The sequence below is a fragment of the Macrobrachium rosenbergii genome, chromosome 25 (assembly GCF_040412425.1).
Source record: "Macrobrachium rosenbergii isolate ZJJX-2024 chromosome 25, ASM4041242v1, whole genome shotgun sequence".
Taxonomy (NCBI): Eukaryota; Metazoa; Arthropoda; class Malacostraca; order Decapoda; family Palaemonidae; genus Macrobrachium; species Macrobrachium rosenbergii.
In genome coordinates this window covers 12421034-12442092 of record NC_089765.1, presented here as the reverse complement: position 1 = coordinate 12442092, position 21059 = coordinate 12421034, and the positions used below count along the sequence as shown (strand labels likewise).

At 36.8% G+C, this 21059-nt stretch overlaps 1 protein-coding gene across 2 annotated transcripts in view; it reads right to left on the bottom strand.

The window, feature by feature from the left end:
- LOC136852334 (uncharacterized) overlaps nucleotides 1–21059 on the bottom strand; it is a 212569-nt gene that overhangs the window by 12509 nt on the left and 179001 nt on the right. The window lies entirely within an intron of this gene.

Below are 21059 nucleotides of genomic sequence, written 5' to 3'. Positions count from 1 at the left end.
AGTGAAAGAATATAATGATGTAATGAGGACCCTATACGAAGCAAGATGGGAGGAATGAAGCTGGAATGGATGTAAAAAGTCAAAGGCTAGGGGTTGGGTGGAGTTATGGGCTTCAAACACCCCTTGACTAAATGCAAATGCCTACAGTGCATCACGTGAGGTGCACAGACATTACTATATACCCCCTGCGGTGGGTCCAGGTAACTTTATAACCAGCTGACCTGTTTTGCAACTGGGAATTAATCAGTTTAGTATTACGTAATCGACCGGGATAAACTGGGTTCCCCAGAATTCAACCGCTGGGTTAGTGGTGTGTTTAAAGATAAGCTTACGTGTAAGCTGATTACAGACGAAGGTTACTGGTTACAGAAGTCTCTCTCTGTGTCAACAGGTACAACAAGGGTCTTTTGGGGAAGGTACATTTAGGGAAAAAATTCGAAGAGGAAGAAATTCCAGTCTATGGTGATTATATTAGAGGTAGCTAGTTAGAGATTTCTTTCAGTTTAACCCGAGAGACGATTAGACACATGTAGACTATGTTTGAATTCCCATGCGTTTTATAAAGAAGAAATCCTATGTCTCCAAGAGTTTTATAGAGAAATCTTAAGTTTTCAAGCATTTTACAGAGAAGTCTTAAATTTCCAAGTGTTTTATAAAGAAGAAGTCTTAAATTTCCAAGCATTTTATAAAGAAGAAGTATTAAATTTCCAAGTGTTTTATAAAGAAGTCTTAAGTTTCCAAGTGTTTTATACAGAAGAAGTCTCAAGTTTCCAAGCATTTTATAAAGAAGTAGTCTTAAGTTTCCAAGTGTTTTATAAAGAAGTCTTAAGTTTCCGAGCGTTTTATAAAGAAGTCTTGAGTTTCCAAGCGTTTTATAAAGATGTCCTAAGTTTCCAAGCGTTTTATAAAGAAGAAGTCTTAAGTTTCCAAGCAATTTATAAATAAGTCTTAAGTTTCCAAGTGATTATAAAGAAGTAGTCTGAGTTTCCAAGCGTTTTATAAAGTAGTAGTCTAAATTCCCAAGCATTTTATACAAAAGAAGTCTTAAGTTTCGAAGCATTTTATAAAGAAGTAGTCTAAATTCCCAAGCGTTTTATACAGAAGAAGTCTTAAGTTTCCAAGTGTTTTATGAAGAACAAGTCTTAAGTTTCCAAGCATTTTATAAAGTAGTCTAAATTCCCAAGCATTTTATAAAGTAGTAGTCTAAAGTCCCAAGCGTTTTATAAAGCAGTAGTCTAAATTCCCAAGCGTTTTATAAAGAAGTAGCCTAAATTCCCAAGCATTTTATAAAGCAGTAGTCTAAATTCCCAGGCGTTTTATAAAGAAGTCTCAAGCTTCCAAGCGTTTCATAAAGAAGAAGTCTTAAGCTTCCAAGCGTTTCATAAAGAAGTAGTCTAAATTCCCAAGCATTTTATACAGAAGAAGACACTGAGGTAAAGTGGCCGAGTGGTTGGCTTGTAATTTCTAAACCAGCTGAGCCTATCTGTGGTCAAATCTCCCTCTCAAGAGATCTAGTTTATTACTGAATTTTAAGTGAGTTGCCTTAAACGAAACATGGGTTGTGGCCTCTGCTAACAATAAGCCACACTCATACAAATAACACCCTTATCATTACATCGAGATACAACGCCAACACGCAACCATAGAGGAATGATAAACAATGATCTTCAGTGATATTAACTGCATAGCTGTGTTTTTAACCAGGCAAAGGATAGGTCGCTCAATTGGGAGCTTCTAAAATGATAACAATTTTATTATTATTATTATTATTATTATTATTATTATTATTATTATTATTATTATTATTTTAGAAGATGAACCCCATTCATATGGAACAAGCAAGCAGGGACCATTGATTTGAAATTCAAGTTTCCAAAGAATATTATGGTGTTCATTAGGGAAAAGTAAAAGGAGGTAAAAGGGAATACAGAAAGTGGAGATGAATCACACTTAGACCACATAATGAGAAACAATGATCTTGAGTGACATTAACTGCTGCATAGCTAACTGTGCTTTTAACCAGGCAACGGATAGGCCGCTCAATTGGGAACCTGTCAATATAACACTAGCAAATAACACGTATCTTTCCGTCTAGATCAAACGAAGAGATGAAAACAGTGATCTGAAATGCTCAATCACCTCTGTTTTTAAGGAAGCAAGAAGTGGGGATTTCTTAGAACGATAAAACGGAGTAAATGAGGTTATATTAGACTTAACCCGCATCCCTTCAACAGGACCATCTTCTTACGGGAACCGATCTTCATTGCGTATGAAGAGGTGTTGCTAATCATCCCCTTGGTGGAGAGAGAGAGAGAGAGAGCTCTGCTCCTTTGCCATTAATCCTGCCAACGCCCCATCTTCAAGGCCAAGGGAGTCTTTGAGAGTTTCTCTCTCTCTCTCTCTCTCTCTCTCTCTCTCTCTCTCTCTCTCTCTCTCTCTCTCTCTCTCTCGTGTGGGAAGATAAAGGGATGAATTTGCTTTCACTTGACAGTGTGAAAATATGAATATATATTGAATTAAAATGCTGTGTCTCTATTGCTCTATCTTGTCATGGGTGAGTGCCAAGTTGCATGTTAAAATAGAACCTAATCATGGGTGAGTGTCAAGTTACATGTTAAATTAGAACCTAATCATGAGTGAGTGTCAAGTTACATGTTAAATTAGAACCTAATCATGAGTGAGTGTCAAGTTACATGTTAAAATAGAACCTAATCATGAGTGAGTGTCAAGTTACATGTTAAAATAGTATCTGACCTTATATATATATATATATATATATATATATATATATATATATATATATATATATATATATATATATATATATATATATATATATATATACATACATACACACACATACGGAAATTCCGAAGAGTAAGCACACCCTAAGATCGGTCAACATCAAGGGTTCAAGGTCATGGTTTGATGTTTTGGGCGGCCGAGGAAGAAGTTGCAGTTGTCGAGGTCAAGAAGGAACGAGAGAGAGAGAGAGAATGCCGAAAAAAGAGCTATCAAAAATTAACTACCATAAAAGCGAATATTTTTTATTTTAGAGAGAGAGAGAGAGAGAGAGAGAGAGAGAGAGAGAGAGAGAGAGAGAGAGAGAGGGGGGGAGCAGATGTTGCCAAGATGTTAATTTTTTTTATAACGTTTTCGATAATGACGGTGATATAATGTTATAATAAACAACACACCTCTCTCTCTCTCTCTCTCTCTCTCTCTCTCTCTCTCTCTCTCTCTCTCTCTCTCTCACGAAGAAGATGTTCAGGGTCAACATCCACGCCCTTCAGAAGCCCAGAATCCATGGGCGTGGTCGTATATTGCCTTAGGAGGATGAAGTCACATTATTGTAATAACTCTCTCTCTCTCTCTCTCTCTCTCTCTCTCTCTCTCTCTCTCTCTCTCTCTCTCCTCTGAGAGATGGTGAGAGACATAATAACGCTTATGGCTTCGTGAATATAATATTGGCCGCGTTCAACCGTCGGGATTTTGAACGCGTTACAGTCAGCCACCAGTTTGGTTTTATCTTGAAACGCAGAGTTCAGATTCAGGGGATTGAATGCAGAGTTCAGACTCATGGGATTGAATGCAGAGCTCAGATTCAGGGGACTGGACGCAGAGTTCAGATTCAAGGGATTGAATGCAGAGTTCAAATTCTGGGGACTGGACGCAGAGCTCAGATTCAGGGGACTGAACACACAGTTCAGATTCAAGGGAGTGAATGCAGAGTTCAGATTCAGGGGACTGAACGCGGAGTTCAGATTCGGGGGATTGGACGCAGAGTTTAGATTCAGGGGATTGAATGCAGAGTTCAGATTCAGGGGACTGAACGCGGAGTTCAGATTCAGGGGTTTGGACGCAGAGTTCAGATTCAGGGGATTGAATGCAGAGTTGAAATTCAGGAGATTGAATGCAGAGTTCAAATTCAGGGGACTGGACGCAGAGTTCAAATTCAGGGGATTGAACACAGAGTTCAGATTCATGCAGAGTTCAGATTCAGGGGACTGAAGGCAGAGCTCAGATTCAGGGGACTGGACGCAGAGTTCAGATTCAGGGGATTGAACACAGAGTTCAGATTCATGCAGAGTTCAAATGCAGGGGACTGAATGCAGAGTTCAGATTCCGGGGACTGGACGCAGAGTTCAGATGCAGGGGACTGTACGCAGAGTTCAGATTCAGGGCATTGGAAGCATAGTTCAGATTCTGGGGACTGGACGCAGAGTTCAGATTCAGGGGACTGAACGCAAAGTTCAAATTGAGAGAGCGAACACAGTTGAAAGCAGAGTTTAAGGTGAGAGGATTGAACACAGGGTTCTAATTGAGAGGACTGAACGCAGAGTTCAAACTGAGAGGACTGAACGAAAAGTTCGAACTGAGGAGACTGAACGCAGAGTTCAAAATTGCGAGGACTGAACACAGAGTTCAAATTGAGATGATTGAGCGCAGCAAACCTTCGTGACTTGCCTCTTCAATTTGGCTCGGGACCAGAGATGAATAATTCTCTCTCTCTCTCTCTCTCTCTCTCTCTCTCTCTCTCTCTCTCTCTCTCTCTCTCTCTCTCTCTCTCTCTCTCTAATATATACACATTAAGTATATTAGCTCTGATTAGAACATCCCAGCTGTCAAATGCGTAATAAAGAGAGAGAGAGAGAGAGAGAGAGAGAGAGAGAGGAGCAATCTGTCGTTTGAGGCATTAACAGCTACCTACCTGTTCCATTAAAGGCACCTGTCATTTGCAATATATATATATATGGGCCATTAGTGTCTATGGGTTGTTTTCTCTCTCTCTCTCTCTCTCTCTCTCTCTCTCTCTCTCTCTCTCTCTCTCTCTCTCTCTCTCTCTCTCTCTCTCCCCAAGCTTTGAATGTTTCTCCTTTCCTCCAACTTAAATGGTTAAATGACAAGCTAAAACGATAAATTTTCTCTCTCTCTCTCTCTCTCTCTCTCTCTCTCTCTCTCTCTCTCTCTCTCTCTAAAAAAAAAAAAAAAAAACTTGACCCTCCTAAGCAAAAACTTAACCGAATTCCACCCGTCCATCACGACCCATTAAACCAAATGTCATATCCATACGCCATCTTCTCAAGACAGATGTCAGCTGGACGTGAAAACCCTCACTTGTAAAAGCAGGTTTTTTTTGCCCTTCTCTGTCCTGGTTTTTTTAAGATAAGGTTTTTTATGGGGTCATCTTTTGTATACATATTCCTTCCTTATTTTTTTTTTTTGCATTCAACCAACGTTTGATTAACCTTAAATTACTTTTTATTATTTTTTTATCTTGATAACAGTTACTTTGTTTTGTTTCTTTGTAAATTGTAAATAAACTAAAAAAAAACTTTGCCCAAACTTCACCAAACTTTAATCCTGAGGATTTTTTTTTTCAACTGGAAATTCAGTTTTGTGCTGAGAGAGAGAGAGAGAGAGAGAGAGAGAGAGAGAGAGAGAGAGAGAGAGAGAGAGAGAGAGAGAGAGCGAATGTCCTTAATTTTTCAACTGCTTGATTTCTTTTTCTGGTGGGGGTTGGGAGCGTGGGAGAGAATCTAAACAGTCATGGGGTTTTTCTTCAAAGAAGACCCATTTTTTTACGACCTGTCAAAGAACTAGTTCTACTAGGAGTACGGTGGATTGTTGGGGGGGGGGGGTGGTTAAAGGATGATGGAATATCTAGCCCATCCCTAGGCCAGCCATTCCCGAAAACAAACCTTCGAAATGATGTAAGGAGATTCCCCAAGGTGACAACCCTTTGACCTCTCTCTCTCTCTCTCTCTCTCTCTCTCTCTCTCTCTCTCTCTCTCTCTCTCTCTCTCTCTTCATTAGTTATTCGCGACAACAAACCACGCCTTCATGGGAGATAAGGAGGCATGCGTACGTGGCTCAACTTACAAAAAACCACGCCCATATTATGAATCAACGTCTTTGTGAGTTTCAGAGGTATTTCGTATCATTCAGTGTTATACTTGCTGTGTTATAGTTTTATTCTCTCTTTCTTTCTTTCTTTCTTCCTCCCTTTCTCCCTATCTTTCTTTATTTCTCTCTTTCTTGAGAGAGAGAGAGAGAGAGAGAGAGAGAGAGAGAGAGAGAGAGAGAGAGAGAGAGAGAGAGAGAGAGAGTTTTGTTGTTTTCGCTTTGCACTTCACAGTTTTGAGCAAATTGAAAAATGTGAAATATTCAAAGCTTCTATAGAGAGAGAGAGAGAGAGAGAGAGAGAGAGAGAGAGAGAGAGAGAGAGAGAGAGAGAGAGAGAGAGAGAGACCTTCACTAATTACTCAACTCGCTCATCCGAAATTCAGCTTGTACCCTGATCTGACTTTCCTTGGTCACCCCCTCTCTCCCCCAACCCTAAATTCACAAAGGGAAGAGGGTTACCTCTCCTGCCCCCAGCCCCTACCCCCAACTTCCCAGAGAGAGAGAGGGGGGGGAGGGAGGGTGGTTTACCCTAATTCCAAGGCATCGTCTCACCAGAAATAATCATAAAAATAATCACAATTGCAACAGGACTTCCTTCGTCAGATTTCCTTATAAGGGCGAAGCAAATGCGTTCCCCTACTTCACTCGGACACACAGTGCCGTCTCTTTGATTATCACGACTGACTGACTGCACAGTGAGAGAGAGAGAGAGAGAGAGAGAGAGAGAGAGAGAGAGAGAGAGAGAGAGAGAGAGAGAGAGAGAGAGAGAGAGATTGGATGTAGTCATATTTAAAAGCATAAAATCTTCAGAGGGGCTGAATCTGCATTTCAACTATTTCTCCTTTGATTTGAGAGAGAGAGAGAGAGAGAGAGAGAGAGAGAGAGAGAGAGAGAGAGAGAGAGAGAGAGAGAGAGAGAGAGAGAGAGTAACTTTATCCTCAGGTATCATCGAATAATGAAAAATAAGAGTACAAAAAAGTTAATAAAAATAAAAGAGAGAGAGAGAGAGAGAGAGAGAGAGAGAGAGAGAGAGAGAGAGAGAGAGAGAGAGACTAACCTTACCCTCAAATATCATCAAATAATGAAAAAAAGGAGTTGGAAAAGTTAATTAAAAGTAAGAGAGAGAGAGAGAGAGAGAGAGAGAGAGAGAGAGAGAGAGAGAGAGAGAGAGAGAGAGAGAGTAATCTGATCCTCAAAAAGCATCAAATAAAAAAAAAAACAATTACAAAAGACCTTAAAAAACAGACCTTCTAATGTGTACATAAATCATTCACTATTACATAATTCACCTGACGTCAGGCTTCAGAAAGGTATGTAATGGCTCCATTAGGCTTCATAAAAGGTCGACTTCTTGTGGCTTCAATCGTGATTTCTGGGCACGGATGAAGCACGTTCTATTTGACATTATCCTAAACCTTTTTGCCCTGCAAACACTCTCACCAAGGGAGAGCGTTAAGAAGGAACAGGAATTCTCGAAGGATTTTGGCAGTACAGGTCAGGTGAAAGGATAGTTCATTTAGACTCAATAAGTTTCATCCCATGTGGGAAAGATCGTGTCCATTCTGGCCTTACAGATAAATATTCTAGCCAGATTTGGATGATTTTGAACTGATCATTTATCTGAAACACATCCTAGCCAGTTTGAAATGATTTTAAATGATCATTTATCTGAGACACACACACACACACATATATATATATATACATACATATATATATATATATATATATATATATATATATATATATATATATATATATATATATATATATATATATACTGTATATATCATATATATATTACATAATCAGTACTGTATAAACACCAGGTTTTATATTGAGAAGACACCAAAGAGTGACCAACAGTTTTAATTTCCAGGTGAAACCTACAAAAAATATATATATATACATACATACATATATATATATATATATATATATATATATATATATATATATATATATATATATATATATATATATATATATATATATATATATATATATATATATATATATATATATATATATATTCCTCAGATCAAAATCACAGACATAAAAACATAAAACTTAAAAAATAATTTTAAGCAAAAACTATTAATTAACTTATCAATTCAGAAAGTCTAAATGATCGAATTAATTCCTCACTAAGATTATATTCAAGACAATTTATACCTCGACCTGGTTCCAACTTGGGGACATTTTTCCCTCCCTCATAAGATAGCCAAGACAGTTCCCTTCTTTTTCTAGCCCAGGATGTTATCTTGATAACCACCACAGTAGTCTTAATGAGTCGAGAGACTACTACTCTACACACCTTCCAATCAGCCAGGGTAGTCACGTACCACCCGTCAAGGCGCATCTTCTCAAAGAACTTTGAGTTGATTTTATCAGGACGCGAATCCATTCAGTAAAAGAATTCGGGGTTCCTAACAGAGATTAGTCCGGGTATGTTTGAATGAGCGTTGAGAGTCACAGAAAAGGTAAGGGGATTTCTAATCCGTTCTATGGGATTATTTATGTGTGTATATATATGTATATATATATATATATATATATATATATATATATATATATATATATATATATCCACTGGGCAAATTTCTCAATCAATATCTTTTATTTAGTAATACTTATATGTGTGCAACTGTGCATGAACTGTGAACAGAGAGAGAGAGAGAGAGAGAGAGAGAGAGAGAGAGAGAGAGAGAGAGAGAGAGAGAGAGAGAGAGAGAGAGAGAGAGAGAGAGAATAGCTGTAGCTATAAAAGCTGTCCAATTCTGGTTCGGCGACTCGGAAAAAAAAAAACGATTTTAGGTAACTGTCCCCTTAAGGGAAAGAACTCTCTCGTATCTTGAATCTTGAAGGATTCTAGTAGCTGGAAAAAACTAAAGAGTTAGTAGGTAAATCTAGTCATTAAAAGGAGGCAAATGCATAAACCTATCTGTGAAGATATTATTATTATTATTATTATTATTATTATTATTATTATTATTATTATTATTATTATTATTATTATTATTATTATTATTATTCAGAGGATAAGCCCCTATTCATGTGGAACAAGCCCACAGTGGCCATCGACTTGAAAATTTATGTTTCCGAAAAAAATGGTGTTCATTTGAAATATAGAAAGAAGAGATCAGTTATCAGAACGTAGATAAATTCATAAAGCAATAAATAAATAGGTAAGAATACAAATAAATGATTAAATTACAATATGAAATGTTGCTAAGTAATGTGTTAATGTAAAAGCCATTGCTCTGATGATATTTTTTTCATTTCCTAGATCCTAGTGTAGTTGACTGGCTTAGATTATTCCAGCCTCTAACTTGCAAGTGTTTTAAGGTTTAAAGAGACTTGATATAGCCCTCTGGACACGGTTAAACCAACACAGACGACAAAACATCTAAGGAGCTACAAAAACTACTAATGTCTGCAAAAAATCTGCAGTTTATTAACAGAAAAACTTCTGACAACTGATCTGCAACTCAGTCCCACGTAGTAAGACGTGCAGAACTACAAAAAATGCTAATATCTACAAATCTCTGCAATTTATTACACGGGAAAAACCTGAAATCCGATCTGCAACTCAGTCCAATAGAGCAAAACGCACAGAACTACAAAAAACTATTAATCTCTGCAAAAATCTCTGCAATTAATTACGAGGAACACATCTGAAAACTGATCTGCAAATTTGCCCAACAGAGTAAGAGGTACGGACCTACAAAAAACCGCTAACCTCTGCAATTTATCACAAAGAACAAAGCAAGACGTACGGAGCTACTACAAAAAAAAAAAAGCTACTAATCTCTGCAAAAATCTCTGCAATTAATTACGAAGAACACATCTGAAAACTGATCAGCACCTCAGGCCTAAGAAACGGCTTCGTTAACCGCGCTCAGTTTAAAAAACTAACGGTCCCCAAGATCTCGTAAATTCTGGGAAGAAGAAGACGACTCGCCGATGCAGGTCCTGTTTCGCCCCGTTTGAGATAACTGCTGAGTTTTCAAGAATGCACGCAACATGTGTTGCCCTGGCGTCCTTGGGTTGAACCAGGATAGTCAGAGAGAGAGAGAGAGAGAGAGAGAGAGAGAGAGAGAGAGAGAGAGAGAGAGAGAGAGAGGAACAAAGCCTGCTACTGCACTAGACTTGTCTATCCTTACTCCTGGTGCATCAAGAAGATGAAAATATATATTACTATCATCTCTCTCTCTCTCTCTCTCTCTCTCTCTCTCTCTCTCTCTCTCTCTCTCTCTCTTATTTTGGGGGCACAGCTTTGCAGAGACCAGGACGCTGTGACGAACCAATCTCACATTATCTGTAAAGTTTCAAGTTGCTCTGAAAAACAGAGAAGTTTCACAGCAGCTTTCCTGAAATCTCTGGTTATTCTGAGAAAGTGGCAGAAACCAGCACTCATAAACAAAGTTAGCAATCGTTGCTCTAATGACACAAAGTTGCTAAACTACAGTTGCTAAAGGAAACGCTTAAATAGCTACTGCTGAAGTCTGTATTCATAAACAAAGTTAGCAATCATTGTTCTGATGACACAAAGTTGCTATGCTACAGCTGATACAGGAAACATTTAATTAGCTACTGGGTAAGCAATAGTTGCTTTAAAGACACAAAGTTGCTAAGCTACAGCTGCTAGGGGAAACTTAAGTAGCTATTGCTGAAATCCGTATTCGACAAACAAAGAGAGAAACTGTTGCTTTAATGAAATAAAATCTCCAAGCTACAGATGATATGGGAAATATGTAAGTAGCTACTTGATAACAGGACGCTTTCTGGTATCCGCTGCTTAAACTGCCAAGAGTTTTGTTTTAAACACAAAGTGGGTCGCTGCTGTGGGAATAACTTCCCACAGCTAGGAAACGTTTTGGCCGATTCTTTGAAGAAACTCCTGCACTACACAACTTTGCGAAAACATATTTAATCTGTTTTCTGTTCTGCATAATTAGTCACGTCACCAAGGAAGCATCCAAAGGACTTGTAATGGTATACGACTACAAACAAATACTGTAACAGCTGCTGGAGACGTTTGCTGTAACTTTGGTATAATACATATGAATCTGTATGACGAAAACGTGCATGAAAAAACGGTAAATTGATGTCACAGGAAAATGCTGTTTTGCTTGAATGGTTAGAGTTTTAGCCGCCTGAAAGGACAGAGAGAGAGAGAGAGAGAGAGAGAGAGAGAGAGAGAGAGAGAGAGAGAGAGAGAGAGAGAGAGAGAGAGAGAGAGATCAAACCAAGTGCAGATAAAATTCAGACTCTTTTCTTAACCATGTCAAGAGGCCATCTTTCTCCGATCTCACTATAAAGGCTAATTTTCGGATAAACTGGACCTCGAATTCATTTGAATTATTATCTTCCAAATTCCCACCTTTCGAAGAGATTATTACAAGAATGCGAAAAGTAGACACTTAATTACCCAAAACACTTACCAAAAGGTTAATTACCGACTACAAAACTCGCCTGCTTGTTTGCTTGCTTGCTGGGGGGCATCAGGAGAAAAAAAGGGTATTTAGGAAACCCATAAAGATAAGAACGCGATTGTATCCTGTATCACATATAAGAAATGTAAGGTCGTTTGGGATATAAAACGAGGATTATCAGAGAAGCGAGGATAATGCATAGCGTTCAAGCTGCTGAAGGAGAAGGAGTCTGGGCGTTTTGCTGAGGTCAGCAAGGTTTTGTTTTATATGCAGACACACACACACACACACACACACACGCATATATATATATATATATATATATATATATATATATATATATATATATATATATATATATATAATCAAGTGGTTAGCAGAAATAAATTATAAATTTCTGACTCACATCGGGATCGAACCCAGGCCTTTCGATTGAAAGGCATAGGAGCTACCAACCGACCCTGTGAGTCAGAAAAAAATATATATTAATAAAAAAATATTAAGCCAAAAATATCACTTAATATCGAATTCACTACACCCTGGAAATACTTTAAACCTCCCTAGAGAGAGAGAGAGAGAGAGAGAGAGAGAGAGAGAGAGAGAGAGAGAGAGAGAGAGAGAGAGAGAGAGAGAGAGAGATAACAATAACTGCATAGACAAAAAAAAAAAATCTATGCTCCACCTCCGGATCTTCAAAACACAATATCACGAAAACAACATACACTAAAATTCTCAGCAACAACTTGACCCTACCTCACCAAATTCTCAAACGACAACGAAAAAGTGAAGCCAAATAAATCATAATACATCAAACCTACAAAAATAGAGGTTACAATTTCACATCGTGTTTTGGCAACTTATAAAATAATGTCATAATTTCTTCTGAGCCATCAAATGGCCGTTAGCAGATAGCAAAAGCGTTATATTATGAGATGTGGGTATAACCAAGGCTATAAAGCAGGGATATAGAATATAGAATTTAGGCCAAAGGCCAAGCACTGGGACCTATGAGGTCATTCAGCGCCGAAACGGAAATTGACAGTAAAAAGGTTTGAAAGGCGTAACAGTAACAGGAGGAAAGCCTTGCAGTTGCACTATGAAAGTAAAATGGAAGAAAGAGAATATGAACGGAGGTACAGTAAAAGGAAAGAAAGGAGGTTGCAGCTAGGGGCTGAAGGAAGAGACGCTTTAAAAGGACGTTAAGTAATGCCTACAGTGCACCGCATGAGGAGCACTGACGGAACTACCCCATCCCCCTACTACCGGAACATAGTAGGGATATGGACTGGTAATAATTGTCAGTTTCCGAGATTGTCGTATCTTTGTGTCGTTTTCACATAGGCTGGAATTTTGTGTAAGGTGTACATGAATACTGTTAAATATGTGGAGTTTTGTGTATTAGGTGTAGATGAATACACATTGTTAACTGTGTGGAGTTTTGTGTATTAGGTGTATAAGAACAAATATTGTCAATTGTGGAGCAAGTGGACATAAGCATATACATTTTTCTTAGCATAAATATTTAATTTTTACGTGTATAGACATTCATACGTATATACTGTATTTACATAAATAAATATATAAAAAAACTGACTTCACTTCGTCCGCGTATACAGAATATTTACACATGTACACTCACATAAAAAACATAAAATCCTGTTTACACACAGCTTTCATAAAAAAATGTACTTAGTATTTGTATACAAAACATTCATACGTGTGTATTAACATAAATACACAAAATACTGAACAGGAAAACAGCATACATTTAAATATTTAATCTAGGGAACGAAGGAGTAAATTGAAATTAGGAGAGCAAATCCCGTAGAGGTTTTATTAAAGTTGCACGAGGAAAGTCAATTGTTTTATTTTTGATAGAAGGTATTTTTTTTTTTTTTTTTACTTTTGGGGTGGGGGAGGGGTAGGGACCAGAAGGTGTTAATCTTCCCTTATCTATGGTCTAGGTATGGGGAAGTCAAAAGAGGAGACAGTCAGTCTCTGGGAGAATTCACTAAGACCAATGAAATACTAGTGGTACAATTACAAAAATGTACTGCATGTGTATATAAAGAGTACACACATACACGTGTATGTATGTATATATATATATATATACATATATACCCATCTTCTTCACACCTCCAATTCTTCCTTAACTATCAAGAAGAAGAGGTTGGCTGAAAACAAGGAGAGGCAGTTGAAGATAAGGACAAGACAGTGAATTTGTTGAGGAGAATTTACGAGTTGTGATAATATGCATGAAAGTGTGCAATCTTTTAATATATATAATTTATATATATATATATATATATATGTATATATATATATATATATATATATATATATATATATAATAAAATAAATTAAATATTAGTGGAAATACAAAAGATTCTAAGCAGGAACAGATAAAAAATAATTTTGTTTTTTTTTGATAATTTGTTTGTCATGACTGTGGATTTAAACAAATTTTTAGTTGTCTATATTTCTATTTTTCAATAGAATTTATCCCTTTTTTTCTTATTTTGACCTCTGATTCTTAATCATGATAATCATTATGCTTTCTGATTTATATGTATATGTAAATGTAAATGTGTGTGTATATATATATATATATATATATATATATATATATATATATATATATATATATATATATACATACATACATACATACATACATACATACATACATACATACATATGTATGATCTAGAGCCTGACAATCTATGGATCTCCCACGCTCCATATGGGTAGCTGGAGGTCAACTAGTACAGCCCAAATGTTTACGAGATAACTGACTCTTCAATACAGGGATTAGACTCGTATGGAACGTGAACGGTACGTCTTAAGGGGATAAGCCTCAGACGAGGATCTCCAGGTAACCTAAATAAAGGGATTTAAGTGGGTTTAGGGGAGGGGGCGTCCTATGGGGCTAAAACCCCCTTATAAGTAGCGTAAGGACCGATGTCTTTATCCGCTCTAATGGACTTATGATATATCTTGACAAGGTAAAAAAAAATGTGCAATATGACCTGAGCATATTTTGCTTCCTGATTGAAGCTGGAGAGAGAGAGAGAGAGAGAGAGAGAGACAGAGAGAGAGACAGAGAGAGAGAGAGAATTTTCATACGTGTTGAGAGAGAGAGAGAGAGAGAGAGAGGATTTTCATACGTGTTGTGAGAGAGAGGATTTTCATATGTGTTGAGAGAGAGAGAGAGAGAGAGAGAGAGAGAGAGAGAGAGAGAGAGAGAGAGAGAGAGAGAGAGAATTTTCATACGTGTTGGGACAGAAAGAGAGAAAAAGAGAGAGATAGGCTATAGCAGATCCTTTTACTTAGTGAGAGAGAGAGAGAGAGAGAGAGAGAGAGAGAGAGAGAATTTCCATACGTGTTGGGACAGAAAGAGAGAAAAAGAGAGAGATATGCCAGATCCTTTTACTTAGTGAGAGAGAGAGAGAGAGAGAGAGAGAGAGAGAGAGAGAGAGAGAGAGAGAGAGAGAGAGAGAGAGAAATACTTACTCATCCATGTTCATCTCACATCTGAACGTATTAATTCATACAAACATCATGTGAACACAAAGTATGTCTGTATATATACAGTATATTTATAGATATATAGAAAAAATATACAGATAGATAAGATTAGAGAAATAGATATATAGACAGACAGATAGGGAGATATATAGACAAGGCCAAACCACAATATTCACTGAATCTACTTCAATAAACCCAAAATTAACTTACTTAAAAGTATAGAATATACAGCCCACTTACCACACACAACGGCTGTGTACATACCTGAAAGAAAAGAATTTATCCGTGAGTATCTTTGGTATCGTAAAATTCAGAATCTTTAATATTTTCTATTTGAATAAAAAATTAAAAAGTATTTGAATAAATTAGAATCTTTAGGAAATATATATGCAAATATGAAATTTATCTTTGAAACTATTGTATTTCAGGGCATACATCTTGTGAAAATGTTCCTCATTGTGTTTACACACTATGAGAAAGCTGATATATATACAATATATATATATATATATATATATATATATATATATATATATATATATATATATATATATATATATATATAGTTTAAAACATAAAATACCATAGAAAAAATTAATGGTTATCAACCTCCCAAGTTCAGCTTACGCAAATTGCTTAGAAATTTCAAATACATCTTTAATGTCACAGTTATATAACCTAATACAGAATCTCTAACAACTTAATCTCTACGTTTTTTTTTTTATTAAACACTTCCTTTGGTCTTACATCTCCCGAGCAGGGTTCGTTTTGTCACAAAAAAAGATCAAGAAAAAAATAAAGATTATTAGTTTTCAAAACGTACCTCAACAGTAACTGTCTGTATGGAAATTTATGGCAACCCTCGCATTTAAGGGGCGTGGCCTGTGCCCGAGCTTATGTAATAAAGCAAAAACACAAGGTTTACCAGTCACCCCGGGGCGTCATAATTGGAAAGGATATTACTCTGCATAAATTCAAAATAAAGAAAGACTCTGACCAGACTGGGTAGCTGTTCAGAAAGAGTGTGACATCACTCGACTGGTCAATGACTGGTGGTTCCGATCAGTTCATCCTTGACCTTGGAAAGATTAGGCTGGTCCCGTTAGCTTTCAAAAAATGACTGTCAAGTTCCCGTCTGAAACCTGTATTTTACGTAACTAATCGCTCGATTTATCTTCAATTAACCCCCTAGGGATAGATCTCATTAGTCCATGGTCCCTAAGCTTATTGATTTTTTTTTACAGGAGACTCGCCATTGCTTGAAGGCGCCCTACCCTTAATAATTCCTTCAGCCTTCTTTTACCATCTTTCGGCTAATCTGACATCTTGTTTAGGGGCTTCAGAGTCGTTACCCAACACCAGTTGTCCTCTCGCTTTGTCTTTCCAGCTGCTTAAGGGAGCCACAGATTCTGAGGACAACTGTAGAAGGGGAAAAACTTGCTACTGGCAAACAGGTCTGGTAGAGTTATGGTATCAGAACGACCAACGCTGTCTTCTGTAAGAGCTGCCGATAGTGACAGTTAGTTGGTAACTGTACATCTCCAGCAGTAGAGTGAATATAGACTTATATTTTCACATTGCTCGTGAAATGTGTACAGTCTGAACACTTGGCAGACACAGAAATGACGTGGAAGTTTACTAAAATATAACTAAAGGAGGGTAATACAAAACTGGTTTTCTTTAGACAAAATTCCATTTAAAATCTGTATTTCACATTGCACATGAAATATGTACAATGTGAACACTTGACAGACGCAGAAATGATGTAGAAGTTTGTAGAAACTTTCTGAAGTATCAGCCCACTAGGATAATAAAGAATTGGTTTGCTTGTGATAAAACCATTTAAAATCTGGATTTCGCAAATGCCAATATGATACTCCAGCATTTCATTAATTACCTCTCTACTCAAATCACTTATTTGATCAAAATCCTATCAGATCATCGTATGCTGAGCATCTATCATTATCTCGTATTCAGTTTTTGTCAAGTTGAAGAATGCTCAGTTTATCACAGGAAATAAAAATGAAATAGCATCTTTTATGAAAGCTTAAATCTTGTCTTTATTTTTAGTTGGCCACTGATAATGATAGCTGTTTCATATAAGGCCTGTAGAGGCCTTATATGAAACGTTAAGCCTCTGCAATGATATTAAAAATGTTCCATTTCATTTACATTTCCTTGCTATAAACCCACGACTATATAAAAAATCTCCTTCCTGTCATTCGTAATAAATTATCAAAATAATTTTTATCAACACCAGAATTCCGTCATATAAACGATTAAAGTCCCTATTGACAACATATTTATTAAGTTTTACATTTTAAAATCTCCAAAGCTTTATATTTTTTATTTATGTTTTAATCTTTGACCTTTTGCAGAAGGTGAAGATAAACTCAAATGTCATATTTCTGAAATGTCATATTTCTGTCTTAAAAAATCCAGATGTGTATCTTTAAATAAATACACATTTCTGGATTAACTTAGGAAACATTATATTTCCTCATGAATTATCACTTTGTCTTTTCAATACTTCACTGTTCCTATCTTTTTAATACATTTTAAGTAGGATTTTCATAGACAATTTAACGTAATCTTCATAAAAACGATTAAATCTCAGTTTTATCTGAGACAGACGACCAATTGCATCTCAAATCTTCAGCGTTTGATAAATAACCAATAAGTCATTTCTATCTCACAAACGCCCATAAAGTATTCAGCATCCTCATTCATCAAAATGAAAGGGGACGTGGAATTCCTTGCCTTAAAAATCTCCCTGGTCTAATCTCGTAAACATTCTGTCACCGTGTCGTAAAAATTCCGACCTCTCTCGGAAATCGCATAATTTCTGTCTCTGGGACCACACAGGATCTTCTTCTTTGATAAATGTTTCAGAATTTAGGACTATGAATATCTGTATCACATCCCAGTTTAAGATTTTATCATTTTTCTGTGTCAGAAATCAAGTTTAACTCCTGTACCTTCATTACAGTTCCTTTGAATTACAATCCTAACTTTCATAGCGCCACTGCTAACTAATGCAGCATCCCACAAGGGTATAGTCCCGAATTTTTTTTTCAGACTTCATATCTAAGTGATATAGTACATTTGGCCTTGTTGCCGAACCGGTTAGACCTGATTCAGGCAATTAAGTTGAGAGAGAGAGAGAGAGAGAGAGAGAGAGAGAGAGAGAGAGAGAGAGAGAGAGAGAGAGAGAGAGAGAGAGAGAGAGAGAGAGAGAATATGGCTCTACAAATCCCAAGAATTTATCTTCAAGGCTTATCATATACCACGTTGAGAGGGAGAGAGAGAGTTCTGTAAATCGTGAGGATAAATCTTCAAAGCTTATCATATGCATAAAGAGGAGAGAGAGAGAGAGAGAGAGAGAGAGAGAGAGAGAGAGAGAGAGAGAGAGAGAGAGAGAGAGAGAGAGAGAGAACGAATATGGCTCTATAAATCCCAAGAATTTATCTTCAAGGCTTATCATACACCACTTGAGAGAGAGAGAGAGAGAGAGAGAGAGAGAGAGAGAGAGAGAGAGAGAGAGAGAGAGAGAGAGAGAGAGAGTTCTATAAATCGTTAGGATAAATCTTCAAAACTTATCATATACATAAAAGAAACAAGAGAGAGAGAGAGAGAGAGAGAGAGAGAGAGAGAGAGAGAGAGAGAGAGAGAGAGTGAGAGAATACAGTTCTACAAATCCTAAGGTTTAATTTTCAAGGCTCATTATACACCTAAAAAAAAAACTAGAGCAGTTATTTACCGCACGTACAATACTGGCTACAGAAGACAGGACAGTTAACTGACATATAAAAAGTCATGCACATTAAATCTGCTACTATATAACCGAACCACAGAGCTACTTTACCTTCGCAACTGACAACCTGGAAGCTTATGTTCCTCTTTATATACGAAAGAAACAGCAGCTCCCTAACTTCTCTCGGCATTAAAGAAAGAAGGCTGGAAAATCATACACATTTTTGGAACGAAGTCACTCTGGCAAAAGAGGGCCATCTTAAGTCTTCAGAAAAGTACAGTGAGTTTTGTCTGGGTTGTTTTGGGGATTCTAAGGAGAGATGGTGGTGAGAAATGAGAGATTGGGAGATAATTTGATAGATGAGAGACTGAGATATAAGTTGTCGTTACTTATGACAAACAAAGAAGGTTTGCGAGGCTGGGAGATAATCTTTCGTTACTTATGCCTGGTCAAAGAAGTTTGTTACGATTTGACTTGGGTTATCAAGATTAAATCTGTCACTCTGTTAATGTAATTCCCCTTTTATTTTCTACTGTCTGTATTATTTTGTCATTAAAAATGACAAAGGACCATTTGCCAAATTAATAGCTTCCATAGTAGCGAAAAACCGCATTAAAATGTTAATTTATTTTTTCTTTTCTGGTAACTGATCTCTGCTTTCTGTATTCCTTATTATTTATTGGTACTTCTTTCAAATGAACACCATATTCTTTTGGAAGCTTGAAATTTAAGTCAGTGGCCCTATTGGGGGCCTTGTTCCATATGAATAGGGTTCATCTTCTGAATAATAATAATAATAATAATAATAATAATAATAATAATAATAATAATAATAATAATAATAATAATAATAATAATAATAATATTGAAAAAAAACCAAAGCTAGAAAAGTATAAGTAAAATGGTAACTTTGACAATAAAATACAGATAAAATCTGGGGCAAAGTCAAATAGTTACCTGCAGTCAAAAAACATTCAGACAAACATTTATTAAGACAAATGACATCAAAGTGAATCTGAGGAATATCCTAAAGCAAAAGAGCTCATGAACATCATAACACGGTGAAAGAAACTATTTACAAGAAAACGTTTTGGAAAACGGTCACAGAAATTATGATATTATGTTCTTTTACCCAGAAATGATAAGTTAAAATGATTTCCTCTTAGCATTGGCTTCAATACTGTCTTCACTCCTCAGGAAAAATGAAGAATGCCCCTGAACGAGTTTGTGAAAGACGAGACAGGACACTTTTGCGTTCCGTTAAGCACCATCATGAACAGCACCTAAGCCCCGAGAGATACTTATCACCCACCAGCGTAAGTTGAGTTTAATCTGGTGCTAATATTCATTTGAACAAGATTGGACAACTGATACAAGTTCATGAAAGCCTTAAAAGAAGTTTATATCTTGTATTGCTTATAAAAAAGGGTAAATATCTACATGTATTTCAGAGTTAACAATATGAGTTTGGACCTTAACAATAATAGACAGCAATATAGAATTTTTGCCGTGTCAGCGTATTTGAGTCTCTGTTTAAGAGAAAATTACATGTTTCGCCTTTCCCGAAATGTCTGCAGAGAGAGAGAGAGAGAGAGAGAGAGAGAGAGAGAGAGAGAGAGAGAGAGAGAGAGAGAATAACACGTAATCAAACTACTTGAGAGGAAATGAAAAAAAGGTTTCACTTTTCCTCAGCTTTGTGGAGAGAGAGAGAGAGAGAGAGAGAGAGAGAGAGAGAGAGAGAGAGAGAGAGAGAGGATTTTTCTACCCTTCATAAATACCCTGAATTATTCAGTCTATCGGGCGACCTTGTGTCTACCTTGGTGCCCAAGGAACCAACTTCTTGGTGACAACGTTAAAACACGCTCCAGTGCCCACAGCAGATCTCTCTCTCTCTCTCTCTCTCTCTCTCTCTCTCTCTCTCTCTCTCTCTCTCAGAGATCACGAGAGGCATCGATCTAACGAAATCACTGGATAATCTTAGAAAATATTATGAGATTTCTTGCCCAAAATATGATCTATCCAACGCTCTCTATTTTGCTGAGGTCAGCAAATTGTATAAATTTAAGGTTTTTCACGATACCTCTTGACTGAGTTGCTGATTAAATGTCAGAAAGGTGGAGAAGTGTATAAATGTTTCTTAATTCAGTCTACGTGTATGTTTGTGCGTATTTCGAGGTCTATATACACATGTATACATATACACACGCATAAATAACCTGTATATTAGGTCAAACCTTACTATAGCTACAAATTAGAAGTCTGAAGGATTCTTGGAAAGGAATACAGTGCGTCTGTGCGTGTGTCTCTATATGCACGCGTATTTTAAGTCTAAATACACATGTATACATAATACATGCATACATAACGATGCATAACCTATATACCCGTCCCAACTCACTAAAACTCCAAATTAGCAGTCTCTAGGATTC